This window comes from Anthonomus grandis, chromosome 8, assembly GCF_022605725.1.
Source record: "Anthonomus grandis grandis chromosome 8, icAntGran1.3, whole genome shotgun sequence".
NCBI classification, from domain to species: Eukaryota; Metazoa; Arthropoda; class Insecta; order Coleoptera; family Curculionidae; genus Anthonomus; species Anthonomus grandis.
Window position 1 is genome coordinate 10,294,688 of NC_065553.1, and position 23,519 is coordinate 10,318,206.

At 27.9% G+C, this 23,519-nt stretch overlaps 1 protein-coding gene across 3 annotated transcripts in view; it reads right to left on the reverse strand.

The window, feature by feature from the left end:
* Positions 1–23,519, reverse strand: part of LOC126739562 (ADP-ribosylation factor-like protein 4A) — a 38,445-nt gene that overhangs the window by 10,180 nt on the left and 4,746 nt on the right. The window contains exon 1 of one of the 3 annotated variants that reach the window (XM_050445317.1): positions 20,590–20,612. The exons of the other annotated variants lie outside the window; for them this stretch is intronic. The gene's annotated coding sequence lies outside the window, so the exon portion shown is untranslated. Of the gene's footprint in view, positions 1–20,589; positions 20,613–23,519 lie in introns of those variants that run through there. 3 annotated transcript variants of the gene reach the window in all.

Consider the following 23,519-nt stretch of genomic DNA (forward strand, 5'->3'; position numbering starts at 1 on the left):
AAAGCTTTACAATTCAATCCCGAAAATTTCGGACCCACGAATCTTTAAATATAAAATCTTTGATTAATATTTATAATAGGAGAGTTTAATAAAAAATAAACAATCTGCCTGCTATAAACCTTTAATTTAAAAATTCTTTATGCTGTTTCTTTAAATAGAAAAAGTCTTTAGCATAATTAAGATCCGCTATGGATATCTAAAGTTTAGTAAAGCAGTGTAGTGGATTTATATTTTTTTGTTATATATTTTCTTCTATTATAAAACCTATATTTATTTATTTCTGGGTTTTAATATAGGACATTGCAAAAAATACATTGGAATAAGTGGATACTAAAGAAGATTGAGTTAGTCACTATCGGGCGTTAAGTACGAACTTACTGAAATTAGAAAAATGATCATAAAGAAGTGAGGTGTATTAAAACACCTAGATCAAATAAAGAGAGTGGGAATTATTAAATTGTTGAATTGAAGCTAACAAGCATAGCATGTTATATATAACATATATATAACATATTATATATACACTTATATATACATATTATATAACATAAGGACAAGCAATAATTTGTAAATCTAGTTTCGACTATCTTGACAAATACATGTTTAATTTTAAAAAAGATCGGCTGAGTATGTACAAAGCTAAAAACAATTTCAAAAACAAAAATACAAAAAAATAGAAACGTAAAATATTAAATCAAAAAATAGAGTTTTTCAAAACCAGATTCTAAAGAAAAATGTTGTATAATTATCTGTAACATTTAAATTTTTTATATTTATTTCTAAACCAAATCCTAAAAGCATTTTTTGAGTATTTTTTTGCAAGACTTTATGGCATTTTTTTTAAAACTATTTTATTATACTTATTTTTTATACTTTTATATATTTTTTATTTACTTTAGACACTAATGTAAGCCTTTCTTCTTCTTAACAGAAATACTTGTGACAACAGTTATAGTGGTAAAACAATCCTAGTAATCAAACAATAACTCTGATACATAATATTCGAGCTTAATCTTGATTCATTCATTGATGACCATTTTTGCTTCTTCCTTGAGGATGGATGACGTAAAATTATATATTATTTTCAAAAATAGTTGCGAAAATAGGAACACTTTAAGATGAATAACAAGGTTTAGCTAACCTGAGCTAAAATCGGGGTATTGGAAAATTAAAGCGATAACACTGTAATCTTTTCAGCTCATTTTAACCACTCCCTTATCAATAATCCTACAGTACCACAAATCTTTAAAAATAATTTGTCAAAAGAAGTTTTAAAATGTATACATTGCTGACAATCCAGTCCAACGTTTCCTTAATTGAACTGTATTTGGTCATTTTTCATTTTATTGGATAACCACATGGTAAAATTTAAAAAAAAAGTGTTTAAGTGTTAGTTTGTTTAGAAGTAATAAAGACATGAAATGGAGATATATAACAATAACAAATGTAATTACCTATTTTTAGACCTACGCGTTAATGATTACTAACATATTAATTTTTTACGTCTTTGAATGAACTTCGTAAAAAGAACACAATTTCCAATTCATTTTAGAAATGATAGAGAAATGATGTGAGCATATATCCAAAAATCTTTAATATGTTAATTATATTCAGACCTATATATATTTCTATCTCAGTTCAATACATTTTCCTACATATTAATAAAACGAAAATGTTTGTAGGTATTAATATCACTAGCAGACATATTTTTAATAATATATTAAAATGTGCTGTCGTACTGTACTACTACTACTATGTGTTTTGCATAATTTAAAGGTATTTTTTACTTGTAAAGGCATTTTTCTTTTTAAATGTTTAATTAAAAAATTCTTTATTACTTGATATTATTTTAAATTTTAAATTTGTTGTCGATTATATTTTTAAGTTCTAAAGATGTTTTTTTTTCTACTGTGCTATATTATTAAAAAAAATTATTCAAATATATGTATATTTGAGCGCACGACAAAGTCAACAAACATTTTACTTTGAGTTTTACTTTTTAGTTTGGTAACGTATATTTAATTGTACATAATCAATTCAAAATCCACATTTTAAAAAGTGATTAACCTTCTGTTTTAATTCTGTTTTAATTCTCGTAAGTTTTTTAAACATTGTTTCATTTGATAAATTTAAAAAATCATGTATGTCTCAAGAAACATAACGAGGAGGGATCATTATTAAAGTAAATAGTTCGGGTTTAAATAACACTTCTTCATAAGCTCTTAATTGTCCTCTTAACCATGTGTGTCTGACATGGTTATCCAAATGTTTTTAACCCACTGATGCATTCTGTTAGCAATTATTTAAATTCTAGTAAGCTAATGAGGTTAATTGCTAATGTATATTCCCATAAAATATTTCATAACTTAGCATACTGTTGTTTTACTATGAAAATACTTATTTGATTTTTGCACACACATTAAAATGGTTAGGGGATAAAGATAATAAAAAAGAATTAAGCCGTTTTGGACATTTATTTAAAAAAGTTTAAAATTTGACCAATCTAAATAACTTCCTCGTATTGCTCATTTTATAGTAATTGCTCCTGGCATACAGTTCAGCAGTGTCTGGAAAACTATTCCTTGATTTAAATCACGATTTTCCAACAACTTGCTTAATAGAATTTAAGTCTTGGGATTACGCAGGCCATGGTAATACCTGAATATTGTGCTGCTCCAAAAAGATTATAACATCCGGAGGTGTATTGAAAGTACACAATTTTCCAAAAGGTCTGCATCGCGTGGATAAACAATGAGGTCGAGAATTTTATCCCGATATTTGTTTTCTAATAAAAACCGTTCAATAAGAACCAGATTAGTACGAAAACATATCGAAATAATAAATTTATTTTGGAAACAAATTTTTTTGTCTAAAAATAAAGCGGTTTTTTTCCTTGTCCCCTATATCATTTTGATAGTCCTAAAAGTGATTGAGGGTACTCAATTTATGGTTCAAAAATCAGGCTAGATAAGAAATTTACAACTTTTATTTCCCACCTGATTTCTAGCAGTAAGGTGATATAGTAATCGTAGACTTCCTAAGACTTTCTGTGCAACTTTTAAAACAAATACCGTATTACCTAAACGGAGCATAAAGCCAGCCGTTCGTAAAAACAAGCAACGTCAAAATTAAGCGAAACACTTCGTTCTACCTTTATATATTTACATTTAATCACACAACCGAATCATTTTTTATCTAAAAACTTATGAAATGGGAGCATATTCACGTAACGAAACAGCAAGTGAAGTGCTCGCCTTAAGAAACCTTTCGGGGCACGTGGTCATTCGTTATTTCCTAGGCATCACTTTACATAACGTACACGGTGTTGTGTGTAGAGCAACTTTTAATTACCGTTTATGCATGCGATACATTTACAACGGATTTTATTCATACAGTAAGAGAGAGATTAACTTGCTTTAATAGGTTTGAAGCATGCAAAGAAACACATTTGGCAGGTGTTATATTCTAATTTGGTTTTTAGATAAGTGTATGTAAGAGACCTTTAAATACCCAGTATGAAGGCAGTTTAAAGACTTTAAAAAAACAACAGCAAAGTCTAACAACATTTATGTGTGATCCTATTATAATAGAATTATGCAATAAAGTATTTTTTTTTAGAAAACAATGCCATTTCACCAAAATTTGAAAAGGGATATTTAAAATATTAATCAAAGCCGATTTTTTTTATATCTTAATACTTTGTATCTTGAAAACAAAGCATTCACAGACCTTTGCTTATTCAAAGTCTTTTTCATAAAAGTAGCTATTGAGCGCACCCTTTTTTTAAACCGCAATTATGAAATACTGGATAATAATTATATGATTTAAAGTGTTTGAGATCATAGTTCTGTGGGTGGGATATTCTTCAAATTATTTACTAAAAATTACTTTGGCAGCATTAAATAATAACCATTATTATTTAATGTAAGATGAAAAAATATATGGAGCATTTAAAGCAAAAATTAGACGATGATGAGAAATTGGTCAATGCCATTGCTAGGATTGGTATGTTATTAGGTAAATTTTCAAAATTAAAAGAATACATTTATATAAATAAGTAAGTAAATAAACAGATTATTTTAATGTCAGGGAGAAAAAAAAATTAGCGTGGTTTATACTAACCGAAAAACCAAATATCTACTCTATGCAACTATCTCTAGAACCTAAATATGTAAAAAAAGGTCGATAAAATCTATTGAAATCTGATAGAACAAAATGACCCAAAGCTTATGATAACAAAAGAATATTGTTAAAAAAATACTAAGGATATATTAGTACATATCATCTGAGAAAATACGTACTCAAAAGGGAAAAATTATACAAAAAAGAAAAATTAAATGAAATAAATGACACAGACATTTCAAACAATACTGAAGCATAGAAATTTGATTTGAACATAAGCACATTTCTCATTGATGAGGTTTGAAAAGAATGATTAAGAATTCAGTTGCCTGATTGGTAAAATTTGAACACCTAAAAAAATGCCTTCAGTTGATTTTCTTTATACCTTTGTTGATGTAATGCAAATTATTTCTATGTTTAATAATTCTATAAGGGTAACCCTGGTGACCAGGTGCTTAAGTTTGTGACTAATATAGTAGCATAGTTGCAAGTTGTCTACAAATTGTATATACGAATTGTATAGGAGTTTTCACATTTTTTGAAATAGGCCTTCTATGGCTTAGGTTTTATTTTTTAATATATTTACAAATATTCAGCACAAAAATAATAAAAAATAAAGTTCCTCGCATTTTCCGTAGACATCCTAGCGAACACCCACTTTGTTGATCCATATCAAAGACTTAAATCAAGAAAAATTGCTGCAATGTTTGTTTACACCCTTTATTATATCATCCAATATTTTTAGCTAAGTTTTTTTAAGTATTTCTAATATTTTAGCAGAAAAGTAAGGAAATCAATTAAATTGTTTAATAAAAATAAAAAACGGAAGTAAACTATGCTATAAAGAAAATTTTAACTAAATCCTTAATATGTATCTCAAAAAAAATATTGAAATTAAAAATTAACTAAAAGTAATAGGAGCCACATGGACTTTACGCTTAAGTTCTTAACCCGTCTAGTAGCAAAAATTTATAGCGACTCTATAAATAAATTAAATTTGGTTCATATAGCTTTATGCATCTCTCATATATTCATTAAGAAATATTTCCATTTCAAAGGTTTTAATAAGGCCACCATATAACAGAGAGAAAGGTTATAAAACTACACTTTTGATAAACACTTACCTTTTTTAACATTAAGGGACTAGTTTGACCTTTTGCTTTTTATTTTTGGAAAACTACAGGACAGTATCGATTCCTTGAGGGTAGATTTGAGTGGTCGTAAAAACGAAATAGTCTATATATAGATTCCCTGCTTCAAATAACAAAGAGGCCCTTAAAAATGATCTATCTATCTTGGAAGTTTATATAGTTAACGTAATAAATTGTTAGTTAAAAAGGGTAAAAATGCAAATGAATAATTAAGATGATTAACAAATTTTATCATTGTTTCAGCAGTAGCATAATATATATATATATATATATAATATTTTATTTATTTTAGGTCACTTCTAAAGAAAAGATATAAACTGCCTACTTTAAAAGTCTTAAAATAATTAAAATGAAAATTAATTTTTTCTGATAATAAATGATAATTTCTGGCTATAATATATAAAAGTATTTAAGAAATATATAAGAATTAAAAGCCTTTAAGTGAAAATTTCGCAGATTATATGTGCATCGTCAAGCAGAATGTAAAAATAACCATGATTATTTTTTAACCTCAAAAATAAGTATCTAAGATCTTATTTTGAAATAAAGGTTTTTAATTTGAAAACTTATGATTTATAAATAACCCTTAAAAATAATCGCTACATATATAAAAAAATTAAATATCTTTTTAGAATGTTGAAGTAAAATAATAACAAAAAGGAAAATAAAAGAGATCAAGAAAAAATATACATGAAAAAATATAAGAAATCATTATCTAAATGCGCGAAAGAAAGGTAAACAACTTTTTGGAAAAAAAAACATTTTTTTCCCTACCTACAGAAGGAGTCATAGCAAAAGTTATTTTTTTTTAATAAATGGAATTTTTTTTTTGTAAATCTAATATAAAATTAAAAAATCCAAAAAAAATCTCTAATTTTTAAGGGTTTTAAGGGTTAAAATTTCGCAGTTATTGGTTTGATAGTCATTTAGTGCTTTTGTTTTTCTAGAGGTATGTTGCAGAAGCAGTTGAGTCAATGAAATTTAACCTAAATTTAACAACTATTAAATACATCTAAATTTAGTAATTGCTTATAATACCTTTTCTCCCCATCAATTCACTTCAAATTGCTCCAAATATTACTTCTTAAAGTTTCAAATTTCTTAAATAAATGTAAGTATGTTAACTGTACTATTTGTGGGTCATATGTTTAACTAATATAATATATTCGGCTAATAAAGATTTAAAGTACAATTTTGTGGCAATATTCCCATTAGGGTTAAATGATACTTAAGCCTTATTCGCCCTCCTACTAGGTACGTTTAGAGGCACTATTAAAATATAAAATATCTATCTTTAAATTCACTACATATAATGTAAAATGATATTTTTGTATGAAGCTCAACTAATGATTCTACTAGCATCAAAACAATATCATCCATATCATTTAGGACCACCAATAAAGGCCCCAGCTGTTCGACATGACCCTCATTTTGATTAAGATTAATGTACCATCACTTAACTCTCATGTAGAACGGTTTAAACTGTAATAAAGCAAAGCCCAGTTGACATCTTAAAAATCGAGAACAACTTTATGTAGTATCTCTTTACCAGACGAGAACCTGTTGGCTGACATACATACCTCAGTGAAATTCTGCTGTTCTTTGGTATTTGAAGTTTTTTTACTTGTTTTATTCATAATTGCAATTAGTATAATCAAGATATTAGGTTTCTTCGTATCTTATTTATGTAAGTGGACGAAAGTAGTTCATAAACCTGCTGCCTACTTAAAGAAAATTTCTTTCAGATTTACTGAATATTTATTTAGTTACTAAGACTACATGTGATATTATTTATAACCTAAAAAATAATAATAATTTCTTGCTCCAACGCTTCCCGACAATAATTTAGCTTTTATGAGGAGCTAACTGGCATTATGTATTAAATATCAATTTAATGTTTTTACAGTGATTTGGCAAAAAGTTTGCACGTTTTCAATTTTATATCAACCAAGAATCTGCTCTTCGGATTTCTTATTACGGTTTTTTGTGGTTTTTGGTCTTCTCAGGTTAAAGTTGCCGTTAGGAATCACTTGGCGGCATTTACGTGACAAATTACCTACCTAAAAAAGTAACACAGGTCTAGATAGGTTTTAAGTAATAAATATTAACATATATACAGACTTTTACTTTGATTAAGGTTGGGTTTACGCAAATGTTATTAAAAATGGAGAAAAAGGAGTACAGACTTTATTTTGTATCGATATTATAAACCGAGAAACCAGCTGATTCTCCATCATTCCGGAATAACAGAAGTGGCACACCGCACGACGTCTCGAAGGCTAGCGAGAATCTTCCGGAAGAGCGTTCAGCCGAGTATATAAGGCGCCGCATCGCCGAGGGTAATCAATAAGAAGGTAAAGTTCAGTTAAGTAAAGTTCATAATTTTGGCGCGAGATTTAAATAGTTATAAATAAATACACTTAAAATAAATATGTGTAGTAGTTATGAGTGATGGTGTTTTCGTAGTAGACGTGTGTAAATAAATTAATTGACTATTTTGGATTGTTCTAATTTTAAAGTAACGGAAAAAAACGTAGCTCCAAAAATATTGCAGGAAAAAGAGGTTTCCTTGATAATAAATGCCATAATTTATCAAAAAAATCTTGATAAAAATTGTTGGTTGTGAAAAATGAAAATGTTAAAGAAAAAGGCTACTGCTAAAAGTGTCAATAACTTTCACTTGCTTCAAATTAATTCAATTAACCCTGTCAAGATGACTTGATGGTTAAAAGTAAAATAATCAAGAAGTCACATTAATTTCCGCTAGGATGTTAAATATTTGAATGAATTAAATATGTAAAATAATAATAATGATAGTAAAAAATGCTACAGACTCTCCCTGAGATTCGTATCTACAAGAGGAGAACTGCTCAAAGCAACTATCCGTCTGTTTAACTAACCTAGGACCATTAATATTGTTGAAATCCCTTCTAAAAGTTATTCTGTTGTACAAATAGGGAGGAAACTTTTGCTGTATTATTTTATGGAAAAAGTGATGAAGTGAACTTCAAGCCCTCATATTTATCTATTTTCTCTCAGTTGGTTTATGACTTATTGCTTTAATTCTTTGTATTCCAATATACCTACTGTTTTATTATAATTTATTTTTAAACAATATTTATTTAGGCAGGTCATAGTTCACTTATATAGCTCGTTCTCTTCAAAACTAAATTATAAGTATTCTTGTGTATCATCAATAAATTTGTAACATGGTGTTAGTGTAAATGAAAACTTGAGGGTGTAAGTTTAAAATAATTTCGTTGGCTAAATAGATCTTTAATTATTGAAAGGAGCAATATATTTCAAAGACTTGTCGAGGTTAAAATAAAAACTCTAAATTTTTAATGTAGTACTTATGGTAAGATGTTTTATCTTAAGGGTATCATCAGACTGGACGTTCACCACAATATTCACAACACAACTTAACAAACCATTCACAACAGTTGTGCGAAGACGACATTAACTGATATTGTAGATTTTGTTTTACCGTTGATTAAAAATCCGTATCTTAGAGAACCATGGATCATTTTTTTGAATTTAAAGAATTGTGGTCAACTTAAAAGCCTTAAAATTATTTTGAAGTTTCAAATTAGATAATGTTTCTAAACATTGTAACAAGACTTTATTTTATATTTATTGAAAAAATATTTAAGAAACTCAAAAATGAAATGCAAAAAATCAATAAATAACAATAACATAAAAATGTAAGAAAATCTATCACCACAAAAAGTTTAAATAAGGTATTTTATAGTGTGTGACCTACTTAGAGTCAAATCATTAAAAAATTACTACTTTAATAAAATATGGCGTTAACCTCTTTTTAAAACGAATATTTCGCCTTTTCTCTTGCACTTGCAAATTTATTTTACTTTCCAATTGACTTAATATCTATGCCAATCCATGCTAATTTATTGAATTAGCACGGGTTAAAAATTGCACGATAGATTTCAATAAAAATAACTAAACCTTATTAAATAATATTTGAAATTTACAAAATTCCATTAAGTTCAAGCATATGCAGACGGAAGTATTGCACCTCCGCTTTGGAAAACATAAATGATAATCTAAAACTATTAAAATCTAATGAACTATTAAGATCGAGTGAAATTAATTATTATGGCAATCTCTACGTGATAAATAAGGACAACTACTATGCAAGATTTATTTATGGATTAAGAAAATTCGACTGATGAATTTCTCCTACCTCTTCATTGGTAAAGGATGAAAAATCGTATCACTCTCATTTTTTACGTTTGTTATCAAGATCCAAAGTGCCCCACTTAAAAAATGTAGCAATTTTGTAAAATAAATCGGATGTATTTAAATGCTCATTTATATATAACGTTGTTAAAATGTATAATTACATTTCACTGGAACTTTTAGAAATGTTTAAAACGACCCTTTTTGAATTCATATTTTCATCTGAAATTACTAAGCAATTCTCTATAAACTTTATTTATTTAATAGTTTATTAAAATTATTTTTCTTTTACTGTATGTTCTTTAAATATTTAAATTTTTCTCTTTCAATTATAAGTTTATTTACATTTGGATTATGACGTAATCAATATCAAAATCAATAAATGTCCCCTAAATCAATTGCTTAAAAGGTTTTTAAGCATAAATCACTGAAAAAATCATTTCTTGTATCCTAATCGTAAAGTTACTAAGATTATCAGATCTTGCTTTGAAACTTTTATCATCAGCATAAAACATTCAAAAATTATTTGGTATTGTATCAATCATAGATATTTATAAGGAAGGAAGTACAAGATGTATAAAAGTTACCATATAAAATAAATCTGTAAGACAACTTTCAAGTAAATTCAGGTCTGCAGTTTTTTTATGAGAATTCAATATGACACGCGGTTAAAGGCCTTAGAAAGATCACAAATTGGTGAATCGTTTAACTGCCTGATAATAACTCACTATAAAAAACCATGTGACATTAGAATCGGGTATTTTTTCACATAATGTCGAAACTAATAGTAAGATTAATTAATTGAATCAATTCGACTTAAATATATGATGAGACAATCTATCTGTGACCTCTAGCGGCGCTCATGAAACAAATTAAATAACTAAGAAAATAATAACGCCCGAAAAAAATAGACTAATTTTAACTACTTAACAAAATGGTTTAACTATTTAAATATATTCAAAAATAATTGAACAAAAAAGAAATTAAAAAATCAATTAGTCATAACTATATAGTATTTTTTAATTATCAAACCAATTAGGAAAAAAAGCCTTTTTGTCGTTTTATATTGGGAGTGTTTTTTTCGGGAGTGTAATTAAAAAAATAAATCCTTAAACCAAAATACTCAGATGTCAACGTTTCTATTTCTAGCATTCTATTTATACCCTAGGGTTTTAAACATTACTTTTTAATTGCTAAGATTATAATTTAATTTGCTTTTCTATATCTGTAGAATTTATAGTGTGTCGTGCCAAACATAAAATATTTTTTATGATCCTGTTAATCATTTTAAAGTTAACAAAAGAACCTTGATATCTATTAACCTGAGGTTGATTTAGTCACAAATAAAAACTTTGACATCTGAAACTTTTAGTTTTTGGTTTTAGTTTAGCCGTAAATTCAACAAAAATCAGCGAGACAATCAACATTCTATATTTATAACATTCTATATAAGTTAGAGATATCCTTGAATAGTAATAGAAAAATAGAAACAGCACCTATTTATAACTACCCTATTTGACGTCAAAGGGGAACTCGTATAAATCTAAATAAATCTTTCCAAAGTATTGTGAAGCCTTAAATAAAATTAATAACATGCCAATGATTAAAATAGAAATAGGGGTTAGGCTATTAATGGAAAACGACATGGCAGTTTGATTCAGATGATTGTCAATGATTAATTTTTTATAGCGGCGTATTGTGTATAATTTTGTATGACCCGCATTTGAGAATATGTAGTTCGATCGTAATGAATAGGCCGATAAAAAATTGGAACAATATTAATCATAAAAAGTAATTTTAATTTTGATTATAGTAATTTCAGTAATCTAGTTTTTTTTCTACAAGACATATAATAATTATTAATAGTGGACGAAATTTTGGGATCCAATATTGCCATAACAAAAGGAATTGTGGGATATTAATAAAAAAGAAGTCTCTTTATTAAGGTGTTGACATTTGTAAAATCATCATTAGGATAAAAACAAATAGAATTTTTTATAATATAATATTATATATACTTTAAAAAATAAGATTTAGTAAACATTAGTAAAAATATAATTAAAATATATTTACACAAAAACAAATCAGTGAACATTAGTTTACACAACAGATTCGTAATGATTTATAATGTAAATATTCCTTATTAGTAATCATTTTAATTCTTTAACATAAAATAACCGGTAAAATATGTTACGACAGCACACATTTTGCATCAATAATAAACCTGATTAGATTAGTTGAACAATGGCTGGCAGTTTGTATTCATTGAGCCAGAAACCGTTGAATAAACATGTGTCTTGCAAGACAAGTGTTTTAACAGCAATAAAAATTTATGAACATAAAATTATTATTATTCAAGTCGTATTAAATACCTTTACGTTTTTTACATTCATTGTTAAGATAGGTACATCGAAATATAGTGGGCTACAGAGTTTCATGATTCAACATTATTTATGGCCAAAGGAGTATGATAAGAAGCCTCCATACTGGTTTTCTAATTATTTGAAAATCACAGCACTTACCAATGATTACTAATATTATGCATAAGCCAAATGTATGTATATGTAAATTAATTTTGAAAAATTGTAAAAACTTTTATTTTTATATAGTTGATTAAGGTATTAAGAATTATACCACGTGGCGAGTTATTAAATTTTTAAGTATGTTTAAAACTGAATCTGCTTACAATTATTACGTATTGAAATTTATTATTGAAAAGAATATTTCTTATAGTAATAAATCAATTAATCACTAATTTGGAAACTACTATAATATGAATTTTGTGTATTTGTCGGGTATCATTTGTATTATTTGAGAAAACAATTAATTAATAAAAATAATTTTTAAAATATGTTTGACTAATAATTTTTCAAAAAGTCGAGCCTAGTTTATTAATTAATTTATAGTATATTTCAAATAGGTAGAGGGTAATAAAGCCTTATTAAGTATGCAAAAGGGGTATAGGGTGACCCTCCAATAATGTATGCCAGGTCCATAGTTTTTATTTCGAAATTATGGAAACTTTGGAGGTTCTACTTGCCCTGCCTTTCTTTCCCGCAATCGTCTATATATGGTAGATTTTCCTATTCGAGTCATTCGGGAACTGTGTTTTTATTACCAGCCCTATTTACTTATTTACGTCCGCCAGATTACGTAGCAGAAGCATAATGAAGTTACATACATTGCATGCCCTATTGGTATATTATAATGCTAATTTGTGTAATATACATTTTTCATATCATCCGAACCCTACCCTTATCGCTTTACTTTCTCGCTTTATTCAATAACTTGGTACTAAGTTTACCAGCGCATAAATAACCACAAAACTCTCGGAAATTTACATTTTATTACTCTCTACCTATTTGAAATAAAGTATATATAGTGAAAAATTGATTTAAGTTGACTAACAATGCTGTGAAAGTAAAAATAATACTTTTTTTCGCAATTTAACACTGGCAAGCCATGACTTATCTTTTGAAGAATTTATCATAAATATATTCTACTTGTAAAAAATCGGTATAACTAAAACATTTTCTTAGATTTCTTAACAACCTCTTTAAGAATCATTTTTATTATCTTTCCAGGCAGTTTATGGTACATACGTCACACCTCTTAAAGATTTTGTTAGCATGAGTAATTTCCTTAATAAATCAAAAACAACAAAACTTGCATTATCTTATCGCAGTAGAAAGAAAAATACGTTATATTTATCGATGAACCAAAGGAAAAAACAAAAACAATCGGCCATATGTTTGTCGGGTTGGTTTATATTTTCAAAGTTTGATCGTTGTTATCAATACGTCATTCTGACCTTATTTTGATTCTTCATAAACAAAATAAAAATCATTAAATTGTACATGTGCCCTGTAATTAAATCTATTCTCGATAAACTTTAATAATAATATAATAATATATGATCATTTTCATCAAAGATAGCGGTATTATACAAGATAAAAGCCCCATATTTAAACATTATATAACAGTAGCTTTAGATACATTTAGACAGTATAATATGGCTCGCATTACCAATTTCCTTGTTTATGTTTACGATAAGCCCACACGCAGATGTTCCGAAGCTCTTTAAGGTGTTCACCATCCAAATTTTTCCCACATTTGTCCCCATATGGATTTTAAACACCTTCGTAAAGTTAACGACCGCTTAATAGCATAAGATTTATCGGGATCCTGTTGGAAAAAATATATATATGCAGTTATGAACTGATGTCAATAAAACCTATTTTTACACATGTAAGACACAACAGAAAAATACGTTAGCGTAGTATGTGTTTGGAATCGATAATCGACCAGAATATTTAAACAATGGTTGTCAGTTTCTAGTGAGAAACCGTTGCATTTCGTTTGATATTTTGTCGATGGTTAATATGTTTAAGATGCATGATATGTCACGATAAAATATATCTTACTGAGAAAAGGTATGAGCTTAATATATAATTTATTAATAGTGAAGAAATAGTCCATACTTGCAGTAAAGTCAATGTTGCTAGGTCTAGTAAAAAATTACTAGATCTAGTGATTTCGTTAAAACTTTTGATAAATCTCATATTTTTAGTGAAATTGTAAAGAAACACAGTTATTCAAAAAAAGATGAGAAAAATCTGAAAGCAATGGTAAAGCAGCCAACTTTGCCATCATCTAAACATCACGAAAACACCGGGTTATAACGGGATTCGAGCAGCACTAAGGGAATGAGAGCACTTTGAAAATTGGGGAAAAGTTAGTTTTCGAACTCGCTTTTAAGCTCAAAAATGGGCTCTAAAAATGCGATAACTCGGCTAATGATCGAGAAGCCCTCTTTAAGGAAAAGTGAACATATGTTTAGTAATCATAAGAATGTATTTCCAAATATTTGAAGACCAAGGATAAAAAAATATTGTTCTCAAATAAAAATATAATTTATCTTTTTTACGGTTTTTTTATTACCATTTGGTAAAGTCAGTCTTTCCTGAGCGGCTATTAAAAATTATTATAAATATTTTAATTTTTTAGCATTGCCTTGAAAAGACATTTGAGTTATATATTCTATCCAGTCAAGCGAAAATGTTTTATTCAGGATTTTTCAGCAGATCCCAATAAAATCCCAATGGAAATAGAGTAACACATAAAATTTTGAATGAGAATAATCTTAAATTTCGTCAATTTATTAATTTATATACTTTTTCACTATGAAGCTATAATATTCAAATGTATAGTATTTATAACATATAATCTCGCTTTGAATCACGTTGACTCATTTTCATTTTTTTAATACACATTTAAATTGAAAAAAAATAATTTGCAGATACAAAAACATTTTCATTAACAGAAAGTGAACATGAAACAATAAAATAAATTAGCTGTATCTTCATAATGAATATGTAAAAAAATCGTAAATTTTCTTCGCATATATTTTAAAGCAATAGGAGCTTACAACTACTAATTTGAAAAATAATACTCGTATTTGCTCATTATATTTAATTTTTATGAGTATTTGTAAATGAAAGTAATTTACATATTCTCCTAACCATTGTAAAAATTCCTCGCGCAATTTTGGTTTATGGCCTCATTAACTAAACACAACTCATTTTTGAAAATTAATTTATGAAGATCTGACTAAACAATTTAAGAATAAAAAGGCAACAATAATTTTTTTACTAATTTATTTTTTAATCTTTATCAATAATTATCTGAACATATTTTATGGTTCTAAAATATCTTATCTATAGTCCAGACTCATAAATACAGTAGATTTATTATTTTTCCTGGAATGACTGATTAAATTTTGTTGTACCGTTATCACCACCACTATAAAAAACATATAGACGTAATCAGAAAAAAAGGTATAATAAAACGGAATTAATTGGTTGCTTTATTAAACTGAATTCCAAGTAAATTACAAACCGTGGTCATTCCAAACATACATATGTAGAATTGTATAGTATACGCTCATTGGCGGAAACTAAGGAATAACATTATTTTGATACATATAATTATCAGAGTGTGTTCGAATGTCTAATTAGGTAATTTGCTCTTATAAATATTTAATTTTGTTATATAATACTGCTGCTATTATTTATGGAATTATAGGAAAGACGCAATATCTGCAACATTTATAAAAAACATTTGATCTTGTTTCACTTTCATTATTTCCTTTCAATATAATGGTTCAACATCTCACAGGGACAAAAAGACTTCATCCATTTTCTCAAAGAGACCAGGTGCAACATAAACAAACGAAGAAAAACAAACCAGTCACAGTCTCATTATCGTCGACACGTGTTTCGCTCTATTAGAGCATCATCAATGTGTATTTTGGTGTTTTAGTTTTAGGCCTGTGTGCCATCGGAAAAAGGAAAGACTCATAATTACACATATTGAAATTGAAGACGGTTCCGTAAAAGAAGGTTTACTAAGCTTGAGATTTGCACACTTAATAAGGTTTTATTACTCTCTACCTATTTGAAATAGACTATAGAAGAGGATACTGCTATAGTCAATTTCAAATAGGTGGAAAGCTGAATATTTTTATTTTACCTCTAAAAGAATTATCTTTGAATATATAGAGGGTTATATTTAATAATATTAAAGTCAATCTTAAAAAAGATCAATTTTTGGTTTACAGCTAAGGAGTTTAAAAACTCGTTTTTAAGGTCGCAATATCAATTAATTTATCTAAATTAATATAGTATTTCAATAACTGCTTTCATAGCTTTTTTTTAGTAAACATTGGTGAATTGAAACACTTTTTAATAATAAACAATGTTGTATGTATATTGTAGACAAAGATTTTCTCTTTTGATCTGAAAATTTAATTTTCTTATTTCAAATGGCATAATAACATGTTGATTCGGGCCCAACGTAAGGGTTCAATTACTTTAATCCATAATTAAGTATTAAAGTTGTGTGCATATTTATTAAAGCCAAAATATTCAAGAAAAGTTGCTTATAATTCAAAAATTAATTTTAATTTCGAAATTTGTCAACATTTTCTTATTTAGAATTACGAATAGAACCATTTAATTAATCTTGCGTTAGTAATTAAATTTCCCATTAAAATAATTACAAAATGTGGATCTTATCTTCATGCATAAACTTAAATTAGTATGTGATAAAAAATATTCATTTTTACAATAGAAATAAATAATTTAAATGTAAATTTTCAAAGTATTGGGGTCATGAAAGAGCCTTCTTAAAAGTTTTCATTATTTAGGACTCAGAAGCTCTAATATTTTTAGATAAAATGTGTCTAATAAATCTACGTTGTCGTAAGTAGGTGGCGCGCACAAGAGATTAAAATAATTAAAATAAAGTAGGCCTAATTAAAGCTACTTAATATTAACGAAGGAAAATTGCCTCGTAAACAGACGATTTCTTCTCGCCGACGCTGAGGCGGCTTTGGGTAATTGAACTTTTCATCGAAAGTTTTTGATGCAAAGCTTTTTGCTTTGGTTAATTAAAATTTTAATTAAAAATAGTTAAAACGTTATAAAAACTACAAATTTTCCGTTATTAGTAATTAATATATTACTTGCATGACACGCAACAGAAAAAGATTTTAATAAACTTCCATTCAAATTTCCTAAGGAAACGGATAATCGATTTGACAACATTGTTCTTCCGTGAGAAACAAAATAGAAAGTTTGCCACCATCTATAATGTACGAAGGTGTAAATTAACTATATGAATAATATTACTTTTCATAAGACATGTTTTCATTTATGCACGAGAACCGAGCGAGATGCTGTGCCCATACGAAGAGAAAATTTGTTGCCAACAAGGCGGGATTGTCTTAAATGATACTGTGTAGACTTAATTCATTTGCATTTAATGACAGTACTTGGGTGGTCACAAAAACTATTTATGATTTAGTTTTTTGAGGTGATATTTTCGAGTAATATCATCTAAAGTATAAGTAATGGTTTCCTGGATTATAAGTTACTAAATTGTTAGATCACACGAATAAAGTATTCATTTAGTAATGTAAATTTAGAACCGAAAGAAAAGTAAAAATATTTGCAAAGTGGCGTTAAAGGCAGTTGGCTCCCACATTGTCAAATCCAAGCTAGTAAATGATTAAAGGCCAACATAGAAATTAAAAAGTAGACAAGTTATCCAGAAAAGGCTTAAGTCATAAATTAATAGGTATTAAAATTAAACAATAGGACCGTTTGAGCTACAATAGGAAGTAAATGGTAAGAATAATGGTTGGTCTACTTACAAGCCACTGCAAACTAAGCAAACACCTGAAACTGTAAAAATGGCAATAACTACGGCTATGGTCAAGACTTTTGTCTATAAAGCTGAGTCCAAACTTGTAATCCTAAATTCTGAAAATATTGTACCACAATACCATATATAGACATAAGGAATACTACGATCGCAAAATATATGGGGAAGTTAAAGGAGTAGATTCAGGTTACTTGGACAGCAAGAGTATAATAGAGAGTAAGTATAATAGAGATGCAGAAAGTAAGTTTAGAGATATAATGTCTCTAAATTTACTTTCTGCAATCAAGTAAATGTTGGATCTACTGATTAAAATTGACTACACATTAGTTACGTTTTATACATAGATATAGAAGCACTAAAGTGTCTACATTTGGAAATAACAGTTCTTGAACAATTTATCCTGAGATTATTTAATTCTGGACTATCTTATACAATTGTAGGGTCGTAAAACTGACAACAAATTATCAAATAATGAACAAATAGAAATTCAACAGTCTTATTTTCTAATATAAAAAATTGCAAAACCAATATGTAATGAAAATGACAAAGAAACGCATCTCGATTATAAAAACAGTTTCTCTCAAATATCTTTGCAAGGGTATTAATTTTAAGTAAATATATTTTGACTAATGAGAACCTGAATTAAAAACATTTAAAAATAGATTGACTAACGAGAGCAATGTATATAAATATAAATATGTAGATAGGTATAACACAATATAATTAATGTATTCAATATTAATATATTGAAATAAAAACGAAAATGTGAGTGTTTAACTCAGTACAACCATAATGAATATGAATGAGGAGAATCCCAAAAAATCTGACTACTTAAATTCGATAAAATGTGCGTTTTCGTTCTGTCCGTTTTTTAAAACAATGTATTTATAGTCTATTTCAAATAGGTAGAGAGTAATTAAACCTTATTAAGTATGAAAAAGGGGTACAGGGTGACCCTCCAATAATGTATGCTTCATGAGTAGATTTAATATTAGAACTTCTTTTCGTTAAAGTAAACGTCTGATCCTGTTTTTATATTGTTATACACTGTGTTGTATATATCTTTATGTTACATATAACCCTGCAGCGTCACAGCAAATACTACCATGTTTAACACTTTTAAAGTAATACCTATTTATACTCGGTGTTTTTATTACCAGCCCTATTTATTTATTTACATCCGTCAGATTACCTGGCGGAAGCACAATGAAGTTTACAATACCTACCAAATTAGTATATTAAATCTTTTGCTAATATGTATTTCATTTAAGAATCACACCTCCCCGTATCCTTCATATAGCGTTCGCACCCCATTTTTTTTTCTCGTTTTATTCATTAACTACATACTAAGTTTTCCTACGGCCATGGATGATATTTTATTACTCTCTATCTATTTGAAATACACTATATAATATTTTGATTTAAAAATAGGAACAACATTTAGGGTTTTGAGGATGATTTTATAAAGGAGCGAAACGTCGACATCTGAATAGAAATTATAACTTCAGCTATTTGTAAAAAAGGCATTATACATTTTTAAAGTAATAGCAAATTACTTCAACTGCATATAAGAAATAGAATGATTTGAAATACCTATAAAAAATTGGAATTTAATTGCCGGCAAGAAATACTAATTATGACTTCAAGTGCTTATAAAAATATTATTGTCTGAAGGAAATAAAAGATAGAACTACCAATTGTGCCTATAAGGAAGATTTCAACTGCCTGTAAGAAAAAGTATTTATGATTTTAGGACTCACTCCTTTTTCAAAAGAAAAATTATTACTAAAAAAATAATTTGATTTTAAAATAAATGTACAATATTGGCAGCAATATTGAATAAGAATCTAACTATCAAAACAATAATTAAAAGATAAGATTTCATTTTCTAAAAACCAAAATAATTTGCAATAAGTTAAAAAGAGGTTAAATAAATAAATGTTAAATGCAATACAAGTAAAGGAGTAATAAATCAAAAATATACAAGTACACGTGTTCAAAAACAAGACTTATTGAGAAAAAAATCTACCTGCCATAAAATATGCGTTTTATTAAACATACCAAGTGCAACTTTGGACGGTCTCTTTATTTTTTGTTTCACTAACTTGAACTGCCTATAAAATAATTTATTATTCTTATGTATTAATTTTTAAAATTTTAATTTTTTAATTTATATATCCCTACCAAAATCAGTCTTGGTCTTGCGGGCCTCTGTAAATTATATTGGAAATCAAACAATACCAATAATATCTTCAGCTTACAGGCTTTTGTTGGTAAATAGGTATAAGTTTGTATCTACAGATCTTCTAAGGGTAAAAACCATTATAACTTTCTTTGCAAGTGAGCCAGACACTGCTAAAAACTTTTAAAAAATAGTAATTTTTAGAAACTCTATTAGGGATACCATCTGGGTCTTAGCCTTTATTAATGTCCAGAGGATGTAGAGCATCTTCAACTCTAAAAGCGCTAATGCTGATTGTCGTATACACTTGTTTTATTATATGTTATATTCTTTTTATAATTGTAAACTGACGAGAAAAAATTAGGACAGTGGTTGGCAATATCTTCACGTCGCTCGGCATTAGTCATTAAGTTACAGTGCCTGAGATGTCACACATGTCACTACCATTAGACGAAGTTCCAAAATTTTTTTGGATCTCTATTTAGCGAATTTTGAACGTGCCCTGTAGAATAAATAAATAAAAAGTATGGTGTATTGCTAAATTATTAATATGGTTATAATTTCACGAGCTAATAATTTGCACGCAAATTGTATAATTGTATAAATTAACGAGATTAGTCAATCCACGCATATTCGCCAAAAAAGTTAAAAAGTCACGAAACGACAGCCCACAAAAAATATCTAATTTTATGCGTGATTTTAACTAACCTTGCCCACTGGCTCCAAACAAAGAACAGTCGTCGTGTGCTGCACGAAAATAATTAACTGTTGCCTTGGTACCCTCATTTATTTGCAATTTTGAAACGTATTTGGCACGGGCGGACCCCGGCATCATTATTTCGGATTTTAAGAAAGTAACTCGATTTATAAGCTCGTTTACTGTCAAAAAAAAGGGTCATACAAAATTGGCTGGAATCCAAAAATGATGATGTCTTTTTGGTCAATGACTTTTACTTTGTAAAGAGCTTTGTAAAAAAGACCAATTAACTTTTTTTAGTTCAATTTATAATAGGTAAATACCATAGAGTAAGTATAAGTAGCTGATAGAACTTCCTCACTCTATTTCTATAATATAAATAGGTCCTTGTTATCGCAAAATCAATAAATAGAAAATCTTCGATAAGCAAATATGTGACATTGAAATCACAATAATCTTACTTGTTGGTTATCGGTTAAAACCAGAAAAAATATGAAACATGTTAAAAAATAAACCAAATCCCGGCTTAATATTTACCTGTGCTGGCGACCCTATGTCGCAAGATAAGCTGTAAAATATAACAGTAAAATATAAATTTTAACGAGATAAGATCTTTATATATATATTAATATCCAACTATTTTCAGAAACCACGTTTAAAAAAAATAATAAGCAAGCTTTGTATTTTCGTTTAAAGTTTGAAGCATAGGTGTGTTCACATAATACAAACATATGCCAAGAATGTTCCAGAGAATTTATTTAAGATATGCTTTTAAAATTATACATAAAGAGAAATAAATAAACAATTCAAATACAATAATTTATGTTTACATAAGAACGTATCAAACCAATAAGGGAATCAATAAAATATAATAAAATAAAAAATTTCTGTCTCAAACGACTTTCATTTTCTAGAAATTTTGAAATACTAGAAAACTTTTAAATTTAAGTCAGAAGTATCTCTACATTTTTAAATTACAGTCTCCATTTTTTTTCAACTATTTATTCAATTTTCTTTTAATATTTCTTAACTTTAATTTTTTTTTTCTTAACTTTATTTTATAACTTTATTAGATTAAAAATATTTTTGAAAGAATAGTTTTTCTTTTAATTATCGCTTATTAGTTTATTTTACAAAAGTCTCATTAATTGTCTTTTATTTTAATTTAAAAATAATAGAAAACACTACCTTAAAATGTCAAAGAAGACTTTCAACACCTAATTTCAATTAATTCTTTTTTTCCTGTCCCTCTTATTCGTTTTTTTTTAACTAATTTTTCTAATTTACATAATGGGTTGACACCCAAAGAATATATTTTTTATGCAAAAAGAGGCCTCGCAGCTTACTTTTGTTTTTCTTTACAAATTGAACTTCTCTATACTATGTTTAAAATAGGTAGAGAGTAATAACATGTACATTTTCGAGATTCTTGGTGTCATCCATGGGCATAGGTAACTTAGTACCTAGTTAATTAATAAAGCTAGAAAAAAATAGGGTTCGAACGCTATAAGAAAAGTACAGGTAGGGGCGATTTTTAAATGTAACACAGATTTAGTTAACATAATATTTAATATACTAATTTGGCAGGTATTGATCAGATCTTATTACTCTCTACCTATTTGAAATAGACTATATGAGTTTTGGTGGGAAATTTAAATGTTTCTACCAAAATAAAGGTTGCTAATTCTGAAAATGGTAGCAATTAGGATCAAAACATTCACATTGTAGCTTGAGTCTTTATTGTATATTTTATAAACTTAAAAAAATTGTATCAGTAATCAGAATAAATAAAAAATATCTTATTAAATATAATACTTAAACAGTTCAACTTATATTAAAGTTTTTTTATTATTTTTATATGTTTAAATGAAACAATCGTAAGAAGTACCAAAAATATCTCTTTTCGTTAAGGTTTAAGTTTGCGATAATATTACACCGTAGTTTTTTGGTCGAAAACTGGTGTAGTTAAACCACAAACGAAAGTAAAGGGACAGATGGTTCCAAATAATAAAAAAAAGTAAAAGTTACCGAAATTTAGCCATAAACAGGCTTTTTAGTTAGAGAGATCATAATATTTGATGTAGGCAAACTACATTTAAATTATAAGTTGTTATGAGCAACAGATGTCAAACGGAAGAAGGTATTAACGCAACGGACATGTGTTCAAATCTCATCTCTTCGGATTTAATGAGGAAAGTCGGTCGATGTGCCGTCCATCCGCATAATCGCACTAGGCAAAAATTATTTTCAAACAGGCATTCATACATTTTCTATAGATATAATAGGCAGAGAATAACATGAAAGTCCTATACCATAAATGAGAAACCTTTAGCTTAAGTTTCAGGTAAGATTTAATTTGGGTAAAATCTGTAAAAGTTTGGAATTATAGGTTTATGGCGCCCCCAATAATTATTTATAGGGAATTTTGTGTTTCTAAGAAGAAAGCTGTACAATAAAATTGGCATTTATAATTTAGCAGCCTTTGTTTTTGTTAGTTGTTGGTGGTCTATAAGGAAAACTTAAACTCAAACATATGTTTCGATGAGGCTATTCAAGAGGCGATAACTTCAGAAGTCATAAATCACTCAGTAGGTCAGGTAACTATTTCAAACACTAGACTATGTTAAAGAAAGTCATGCTTGAACATAATGGGAGCAATGAAACCCGCACCAAGTAGAGATTTGGAGGTAAGGCTGCCTCTGATATCAATGCCTCTGGACTTTTATGTCAAGGAGATAGTCTTGCTCATATTGACCCGCTTCTTCTCTGTTGACATCAATATGAATTAAGGGTTTGGCCTGCAAGAGGATTACTTATTGCAGTAAGCAACAAACCCGCTTGCTCTACTGGATACTATAATGGACTCTGCTTCGCCAATCTTTGCATTTAACAAACCCATTGGTATTAATAGAGTGACAAGTATATCTACTTAGATGGTTCC